Genomic DNA, 9,271 nt, shown 5'->3' on the forward strand with positions numbered 1-9,271 from the left:
AGCCGTGGATTTGATCGTACAAACATCGGCTTGTGTCCCATCGGCGTACTCAATCTCTCTCTCTCTACTCGTCCTCCCCTTTAACCACGCGCGTAATTTGCAAATCGACTTTAAGGTTTGACCAATCCCGTCGTTGATCACCGGTCGCTTCGCGGATCCAACCCGCCCCATTATCGCGCAACGATAAATCTCACTCCCTTCCCGATATCTCGTTAATTATTGTACATGTTATTAAAAATTGACGTTGAAAAATATTGGAAGTTGTTTGAAATATATTTACAAAAGGGGGATTATAGAGAGGTTAATTTATAATCATCGCGGTCGCGTAAACAGTGGCTGTTGTTTTTCTCCCTACGTGTGATTAATAATTTACGAGTGATACATAATGCGAAAAAGTAGGGAAAAACGACGCCTCTTGACAAAGATGGAAATCATCCGTCGTAGTTTAAACAAAAATTTTGGATGAACGAAGGGTGAAAAATCTTTTTCTCTTTCCCGAGAATCATCCCCCTCGAGATGGTATCCTCGATCTCAAAGATTGTCAAGATTATTTCTCTTTAACGTCAATCCACGATAACTCGATTTCTCTTATTCCATCATCTCTGATCAGCTCGGATGCCGGTTTCGGATGAATCTCGGGGGGGATACGTATCGAGGAGTGAAAGAGGGCGGAAGAAAAAGAGAGAGGGAGAGAGAGAGAGGGGGGGGGTTGGTTTCCGGCGGCTCATCCCTTCGCTTCTCCGCGCGTCTTTTTCCCCGTCGTTTCGCGGAGAATCGAATCTCGTTCGAAACTAATTTCGTGCCTTTGTGGATCCACGTCATTACCGCCGCGGCACACGTCGGGGAACGTGACTTGGCGGTAGGGTGGCGGGTGCAGCCGGAGCTAGGGTAGCAAGATTTCCGATACTATTGAAATCCGTCCAAGTGAAAAGTAAATTATATCAAATCTCCCCCCGTCTCCCCCTTCACGATCCTTTGATGTTTTCGTGGATGGAAAAGAGAGGCGGACCGGCTGTGTTTTCGAACGAAATGCGATCCCTTCCCGTGACGCGCCGTCAATCCAGCCTCTACCACTGCTTTTTCCCTCGAAAACTTGCGAATCTTACGTTACCTAGGGACAATTTGACGAAAATTTTACTTTGCTTCTCTCTTATCATCTCTCTCCATTGTTACGATCATAATTTGCTTCTCCGAATGCAAATATCTTTCCTTCTTCTTCATTTTTCAAGGAAACTCGAGGATCGTTGTATTAAACATCTTCTTCGAGATTGTTGAGCGGTTTTTGTTAAAACACGATGGTTTTTAATATCGGTTTTTATCGACAATTTCTCGTGAGAATATTTCGTGATAAATATTTCGTGAACAGGTGATTCCGTAAAATTGATTGACCTATATTAATCACGTTTCAACGTAGAAATAGTATCGATCGTCAAATATATCATCGAATATAAAGCGTTCGAATTCGAGTATCAGAATATCAGGTATCGAAACGTATTACTTATTAACATTAATGATAATATATGAAAGATGAACATTGAAATTACCCAGATACGAGTGCCTTATTAATGAAACCTGAAAATTATAATATCTAGAAAAAGTTTCCTGTGTAGAAAGGACACGTTCAATTTCAATAATCGTGAAATTGGTCTAGGAAATCAATTTTTTATTTATTTTCTGACGAAAAGACGAACAGTGAATTTATCCAGAGTTCGAGTGCTTTATTAATAAAACCAGGAAATTATAACACCTGGAATAAGTTTCCTGTGTTCAGAAAGGACACGTTCAATTTGAATCGTGAAATTGGTCTAGGAAATTAATTTTTTATTCATTTTCCGACGAAATTTCTAAATTCTAAACGATCCTTAAATTATCTTTATCGTAAAAGAGAAAGAATCTCGATCGCGATCGATAACACTTATCGTCCGCTGGAACGAATGTAGCTTAACGGATTTCCGTTTCCATTATTGGGAATGGACGCGAGAAAATTCATCACGCGACATCGGTCGGAAAGTCTGTTAAGCGGATTTCGATCGTGCCGTTTGATCGAACTTCGATGTTTCATTAATCGCATCGTCGTTCCATTCGTTGCAAACAAACTCGTTTTCAAAGCTTCGTTGTAAGACCAAGTACGCCACGATTCCTTCCAACGATTACATTCGATCCTTCGATCGATTATATCCTTCGATCGGGACAGTCACCGTTGAAATTAATACACCAAAGGTAAGGTGATCGAAGGATTTTCCAATTTCGCGTCCGAAAAAATTTTGACAAGCATAATTTACCGCGTAATTTAATAAAAAGTGATTGGAATTCGTTCGATCGATCGATAATCGTGTCGAGAAAATTCGAGATTTTCGAAACGAAACGAAACTTGGATTCTGTTTATAAATTCGATTTCGTAACAGATCCGTTGATATTTCGTTTGCATCGCTCATTTTGCATTTTCCGTTTTTATCCACCTCTGCTTCTTTTTCTTAAGTTTTCATTCGTATCGGCGTAAACGAAGATCGAGTGGTGGCCAACGATTCGAAACGCAAAGGGAAATACAAAGAAAGGAGCGAGTTGCGTATTTCATCGCGTATCGAAGATAAAAGAAAAATGGTAACAAATCGTCGTTGGCCTAGTGTGACGCGAATAATTAACCAGTTAGTCGAGATATTACTCCGAATACTAGTCTTGTACTACACGCAAACCGCATTTACGACGTCGTATATTAGGAGTACATGTCCTAACAAGGAAATAACACACATTTAGCCGGCTAAAATTTTCGATACCACGATGATGCATACGTTCGAAGAATTTTCTATATGGAAACGCGCAAATCTTTGGAACGAGTTTGTTCCATTAGCGATTTCATATTTTAATATCACGCTTCCTTTTATCGTATTTCCATTTTAAATGTAAAAAGATAAACATCAAAATTTATCGCAAAACGTCTAAATCGTAGCTCTAGACATCGCTCGCCAAGAGACAAAAGTCCGGATTAAATTTCAACTGTCATATTTTGAAAGTCATACGTCAAAGTTGAAAAGTCAAATATCCTGAGTTGCCGGCCGAGCATTCAACGGTTGAAAGTTATATATTCCGCCCGAAATGTGAATCGATATTCGCGCATCTAGCTTCCAATTTTCGCGAAACACGAAACACTTGCGGGTTTAGCGACCGGATTAAAATAATCCGAAACCCCTCCAACAAACCGAACTCCATTCGTTCCATTTCGAGTAAAAAATGCTTCGAATATTAACGAAACGAACCGTCCTCGTAATATTTGCGCGGAAGAACGATAAGAAAGATACGAAGCGAGCTAATTACCACAGTTCGAATTAAGTAGAATTAGAAGCGTGGACAAAAAGAAAAAAGAGGAAAACGTCGATTTGAAAAAACCTAGCTGTCGATTTACGATCGAGAGGCAAAGCTTAGATTTTCGGTGATATACCGGGATACAGATAGATCCTGGCTGGCGGTAAAAACCTGGCTTGATAAACCGCGCAGCGCTGTTCACCAAAAAACCTGCAACTACGTTTTTCAGCCCCTCCCTTCTTTCCAACGAATCCCTAAACCATCGAAAAAGAAATTTATCGGCGATTTGTTCGCCAACTAAATCGCGCGCTCAATCTTTCCCGTCCCTCTTCTCGAAAATTGATCGAGGATCTCGATGATTTAGATTTTCTTCCACGCGTGGAATCGTAGCGAGAAGATGACGCAGGTTTGGAAAATATCCGAAAAATGCGTGGAAAATTGTTTCTTTGATTCGGAAAGAAATCGTGAACGAAGGAACGAGAGTAGGTTTTCGCAATAAAACGGTCGGCGAGATGCACGGTCCGGAATAATTTCGCCTAAGTAGATTATACTCCACGTCGCGTTTTCCTTAGGCGCCGTTAAGCCAGAACACGTACAACGACCCGCTCCTGTAAATCACGCGAGCCGTTCAATTATTCTTGCCTCGCCGGGTCGGGGGTGTCCTCCCTTTCCCATATTTTAGCAAAAACCAACCCGTGAGAATCATCTCGTGCACGTTAATCGGATGAAAATAGACGAGAGAGGCCAGTGGATCGATCAATGGATCGATCATCCGATCATGCTCCTTCGTTATTTCGTCTTACGTCCCCTCAAAAGGGATGTATTTTCGCTTCGCGGAGTCGTCGTTACGGTAGTATAGTTGAAACGCGAAGGAAAAGTATAAAGAATGAGTTTAGATACGCGTGACAGAGTGACGTATGTATATAAAAAAAGAAGGCATCGAGGTTTCGAGCATGAGGAGAGTATGATATATGTAGGTATACGTAGCGTTATACGACATGACTGATGATTCACGGTGCGGGGAAGAGAAAAAAAGGAGGCGAGATCGAGAAGAAAGTTAAAATTTAACTAATTACGCGAGGAAGAAAAAATACGCGAGAAATCGATCGAATTCCACGATTAATACGATTACGCGGCATAGTTAATTCCAAATATTTAAAATCGAACGAAATAAAATTCGTCTCGATTTTATAAATACGTTCAGAAAGAAACGAAACAAGGAACGATCCGATTCACGAAACGGATAATACCGGATAAAGCGGCGATCGCGAGAGCGATTAAACATTGGCTAATTAAACATAAGAGAGAACGAGAGAAGGCGAGGGAGGGAGAAATGGAGTTAAAATGGTACGGTTACGTTTAGGAAGGAAAAAGTATTATCGTCGATCTATTAAGGTAGGGTGGACGCACACCGCGACAATACGATACAACGGGGTGTTGAATATGGAGTAGCGTTCCCTTTATGAAATTCGAATCCCCGACGGACACCGGGCGGAACTGCCGAATACGTAATACCTCGGGGCGACCGGTGTAATTAGTTGTTACTTCCCTCCCTCCCTCCTGTAAACTATCTCCGCTCGTTTCATCGTCGTCGATAACTTTAATCATGCTGCGACCTACGAATCCTTCTCTATCCTCCTCTCTTTCCATCCTATTCCGTATTATCGCGGCGCTAAAGCGATAGCATCGAAAGTGGCGGCAAAGTTATCGTTGGTGAAACGGCACGCGTAACACCGACTTAGATGCATAGGTCTCCGTGTATCGCGTTTCCTCTTCCCGTTCGAGGGTGCATCTTGCACGAATGCAAATACGGCCTATCGCGCGCCACACCCGTCGCGTCGCTTCCAACCTCTTCGATCGAAGGATCGGTAACGAAGGATGGAAAATGATCGAGGAAAATGATCGAGACGCCACGTCCGATATCGAGATGTTTGGAAATTAAGTTTTTTCGAACGTAGAGATAAAGGTGGAGTCGAAGGTGGGTCGAATCTCGATGGACGATACGATACGAGGAGATCGATCGATCCAACTCCTCTCTCGACTAAACGATCGCGACAGCGAAAATTGACGGTGTTAAACGCGTATACACGTTGAGAGTTGGAAGAGAACTCGCCCGTTATGATATAGAGGTCGGCTTGGGTTTTGCGTAGCATCATGCTCACTTGGAATAATAGGATTCGGTTTCGGTAAGCGGAAATTTCGGATAGTTGGCGGTCGTACGAAATTTGCATACACGGTCAGGAATCCGCAGGATTTATGTTAATAATATAATTCGTTCGGATCGAGTTATGCGGTCAAGTAAATTGACGCATATATACGGGCTAATCATTTAAAACCATTTTCACAAATTTCGTTATAAATTAAAATCATTTCCCGTATCGGGCAAAATCTAAATCCATTTCCATCGTTCATTTCATTCGTGTCTATTACCATTTGTCCATTTTCCGTCAACGATATAACGATTACCGATTGCTCAGTTAAATTGGAACAAAGAAGAAGAAAAGTAAATTAAACGAATAAATAAATAAAGAGAAATTATTTCACGATCATCGACACTCGGTATTATATTCCTTTCAATCGTGCGCGCACACGGGATTACACTCTCGGAGTATACAATTATCGTAATAAAACCTTTCATCCCATTTTATCTTCTCTTTTCTTCGTTCGCACCCTAATAAACAATCTCTCGAATCGCTTCAACGCGATTATCCGCTATTTTATCCCATCGTATCGCATCGTCGAAGAGTGCGTTCCACTGGAAACAGTTCCATTTAAACAAACGTAAGAAATATCCTCTCGTCGATTATTCCATTCCAATTTTTCCCTCTTTATCTTGGAATCACCTTCCAAGAAATTTCGTACGAAACGCTGATGTTCAAAGTGCGCGATCTTAGAAAAAAAAGAAAAGAAAAAGGAAAATAAAAAAAGGAAACAAGAAACGAGAGGGAGAAAATTGTGGCTCGCACAGGTCGAACATCCCGTCGGAGATCGAGAATAATTGTGCTTTATGTCGTTGTCGCGACGACGACGTATCAGCGTGGCGGTTGCCGACGTAGTAACAGAGAGCTGGCCGACGAGGCCACTTCAACCCTCGCGCTTCGTTACCACGACCTCGACTTTTCCGCCCCGCGTGTTTCTATCGCGCCTTGTCTACACTTTGTACACGCTCTTTTTCGCCCCGACTACAATACCCCGCGTCTGGCTGCCTCGTTATCCGCCCAACCCTGCAAATATATATCTTTATCTCCAGCCTTTCTTTCGCCGAGCTTACAAAGGACGTTCGGACGAGCGCGTTGCCCGTTTGTAACGCGGTTACCCGACCGTGTTACCGACTCGGTTACTCGCCAACCCCCTCCCAAACTCGCTTGTCGCCGTAGCAATTTTTCCATTTTCTTAACGAACGTCGATTACGTCTCCTCCTCCTCCTCCATCTTTCTTCCGCGACGAAGACGAATTTGTCGTGCAAACTGCGCTCCAACTTTTCTACAAAAATCACGTCGTTCTTAAAAAAAAAAGTTAGGAAACAACTTTGTCTTTCCTCTGTTTTCTCTGTTCAAAATGAATTTTCAATGAAGCGGATAGATCGCGACTTCAAATTTTCCTCCTTCTCTCCCTTGTCTTCCCGGGGAGGATCTCTTCGGCAATTTAATAATTTTAATAAACGTCGATTTTTAAAATTCGCGTTGAGAAAAACAAATTTATCAATATCGTTTCAGAAATTTAATTTATCTACTTACACATCCGAAAAAAATCGAAGAAATTACTATCTTTATACGTGAAAAAATTGAACGAAAAAACGTTTCGATCGTGTTGATTAAAGTCATGTTGATTAAAGCGATGATTAAACATTATTGGATAGAGGGGAGAAAAAAAAGAGAATCTCAATCGGATGTGATGTGTTTTCTCCCATTCTTTTTCTTTTTTTTTTTTTTTTTTTTCAAAGCTTGCTTCGAAAGAAACCCAATTCCTCCTTCGATCGTATCGGCAACAAGTTTTTATACCCCGGGGGAAATTAAACGGAAGAGTTATTAATTTACCTTGCCTCATTAACCGCGGTTCGGACGGGAATATTATCATCCCGAAGAGTTAATATTACCTTTATCGGATGGTAAAACCGTCTTCGATAATTAATCTTGGTCCGTAATTTTTTGACGGTGGCGAAGGATCAAGGTTATCGGAAGACGGTCCAAATGTCATAAGAGGGATACGTAAAGAGGGATCGAAATTACACGATGGATCGTTCGACGATTCATTTCTCATCGATTTTTATCTTATTTCGAAACAAGTAATAAATTTCTTCGATTATTCGAATAAATTTCTTCGATTCGCGAAATGAGAAATTCTCGATCGATTTTTTCTAATTTTTACCTTATTTCGAAACGAGTGCCAAATTTTTTTTCGATCGAAATTACACTAATTTTTACCTTATTTCGAAACGAATGCCAATCTGTTTTTCAAAATTATACGAAATGAAAAATTCTCATCGATTTTTTCTTATTTCTGTTTTATTTCGAAACGAATTTTTTCGATCGAAATTACACGATTCTCGCGAAAGAACAATTCTCATCGATTTTTTCTTATTTCTGTTTTATTTCGAAACGAATTTTTTCGATCGAAATTACACGATTCTCGCGAAAGAACAATTCTCATCGATTTTTTCTAATTTTTTCGAAACGAGTGCCAAATTTTTTTTCGATCGAAATTACACTAATTTTTACTTTATTTCGAAACGAATGCCAATCTGTTTTTCGAAATTATACGAAATGAAAAATTCTCATCGATTTTTTCTTATTTCTGTTTTATTTCGAAACGAATTTCTTCGATCGAAATTACACGATTCTCGCGAAAGAACAATTCTCATCGATTTTTTCTTATTTCTGTTTTATTTCGAAACGAATTTCTTCGATCGAAATTACACGATGGATCGTTCGAAGATTCGCGCGAAGGAGCAATTCTCATCGATTTTTTCTTATTTTTACTTTATTTCGAAACAAATGTCGAATTTCTTCGATCGTTCGACGATTCGCGCGATTGAGAAATTCTCATCGATTTTTTCTCATTTCTGGCTTATTTCGAAACGAGCGTCGAGTTTTTTTTCGATCGAAAATCGTCGGAATCGAGATTTGGACTTTTGAGTCGAGGCGTGCTTCGAGCCGCGCGCAGAGATCGGCTCATGAATATTCACCCGATCCCGGAAGTTAGTCGGGCAGGCGTTACCGCGAGACGTGCCGGTGCGACGAGACCGCGACGAATCGCGAGCCCTTTAAACGGACTATTCGAAATTTATTCCGACCAAGGAATCGCATTTGCGGAAGGGAATATTCGTCGTCGAGTTCGCCCGCGAACGATCGAGAATTGTTCCCTCGTTTCGTTCGGCACGCGCGCAACTTCGGATTCGGATCCGGATCGGATGGAAGAACCGTTTTCGCCGGAACTCTCTCCAAGAGTTCTCGAGACATCTCATTTCATTCATCGATGAATTTTAACAGAGATTTTATCTCGCCAATTTTCCCTGAAAATTCGTTGATAAAATCGCGAACAGTCAGAAATATACATTATTTCGCGACAAAGGGATAACGAGGGAAACAGATTACTCTACGAATTAAATTATATCTCGCATAAACGAGGATATACGAACAAATGACTATCTTCAAGGATTCGCGGTTCTGGAATAATCGTCCCTGGTAAAGGAAATTTCGAACAACGAATCAGGTATATACTACACCAGGTATACGAGGAAACTTTGTTGGCCGTGCTAATGACAAGGGTAGAGGCGATGTAATACGCATAGCGCGAAACCAAGACGACTATATATAGCGGAAAAATTTGTCTCGTAGCGATTCTTTCATCGCGTATGAATTTTTCTTACCTTAAAAAACGTGTATTTGACAAAACGTATCGTCATCTCGGCTCAAAAAAAAAAAAAAAAATCTAAATCTTAATTATTCTATCTTCGTATCCGACGGATATC

At 40.8% G+C, this 9,271-nt stretch overlaps 1 protein-coding gene and 1 long non-coding RNA gene across 2 annotated transcripts in view; one reads left to right on the forward strand and one right to left on the reverse strand.

Moving 5' to 3' along the window:
- LOC102675981 overlaps window positions 1-592 on the reverse strand; it is a 10,336-nt gene extending 9,744 nt beyond the window's left edge. Inside the window, exon 1 of the long non-coding RNA XR_420692.1 lies at window positions 579-592. This is a non-coding gene — a long non-coding RNA (uncharacterized LOC102675981). The remainder of the gene's footprint in view (window positions 1-578) is intronic.
- LOC102675753 (connectin-like) overlaps window positions 1-9,271 on the forward strand; it is a 179,889-nt gene that overhangs the window by 62,709 nt on the left and 107,909 nt on the right. The window lies entirely within an intron of this gene.

The sequence above is a fragment of the Apis dorsata genome, unplaced genomic scaffold (genome assembly GCF_000469605.1).
Source record: "Apis dorsata unplaced genomic scaffold, Apis dorsata 1.3 scaffold_39, whole genome shotgun sequence".
In the NCBI taxonomy this organism is placed as follows: domain Eukaryota; kingdom Metazoa; phylum Arthropoda; class Insecta; order Hymenoptera; family Apidae; genus Apis; species Apis dorsata.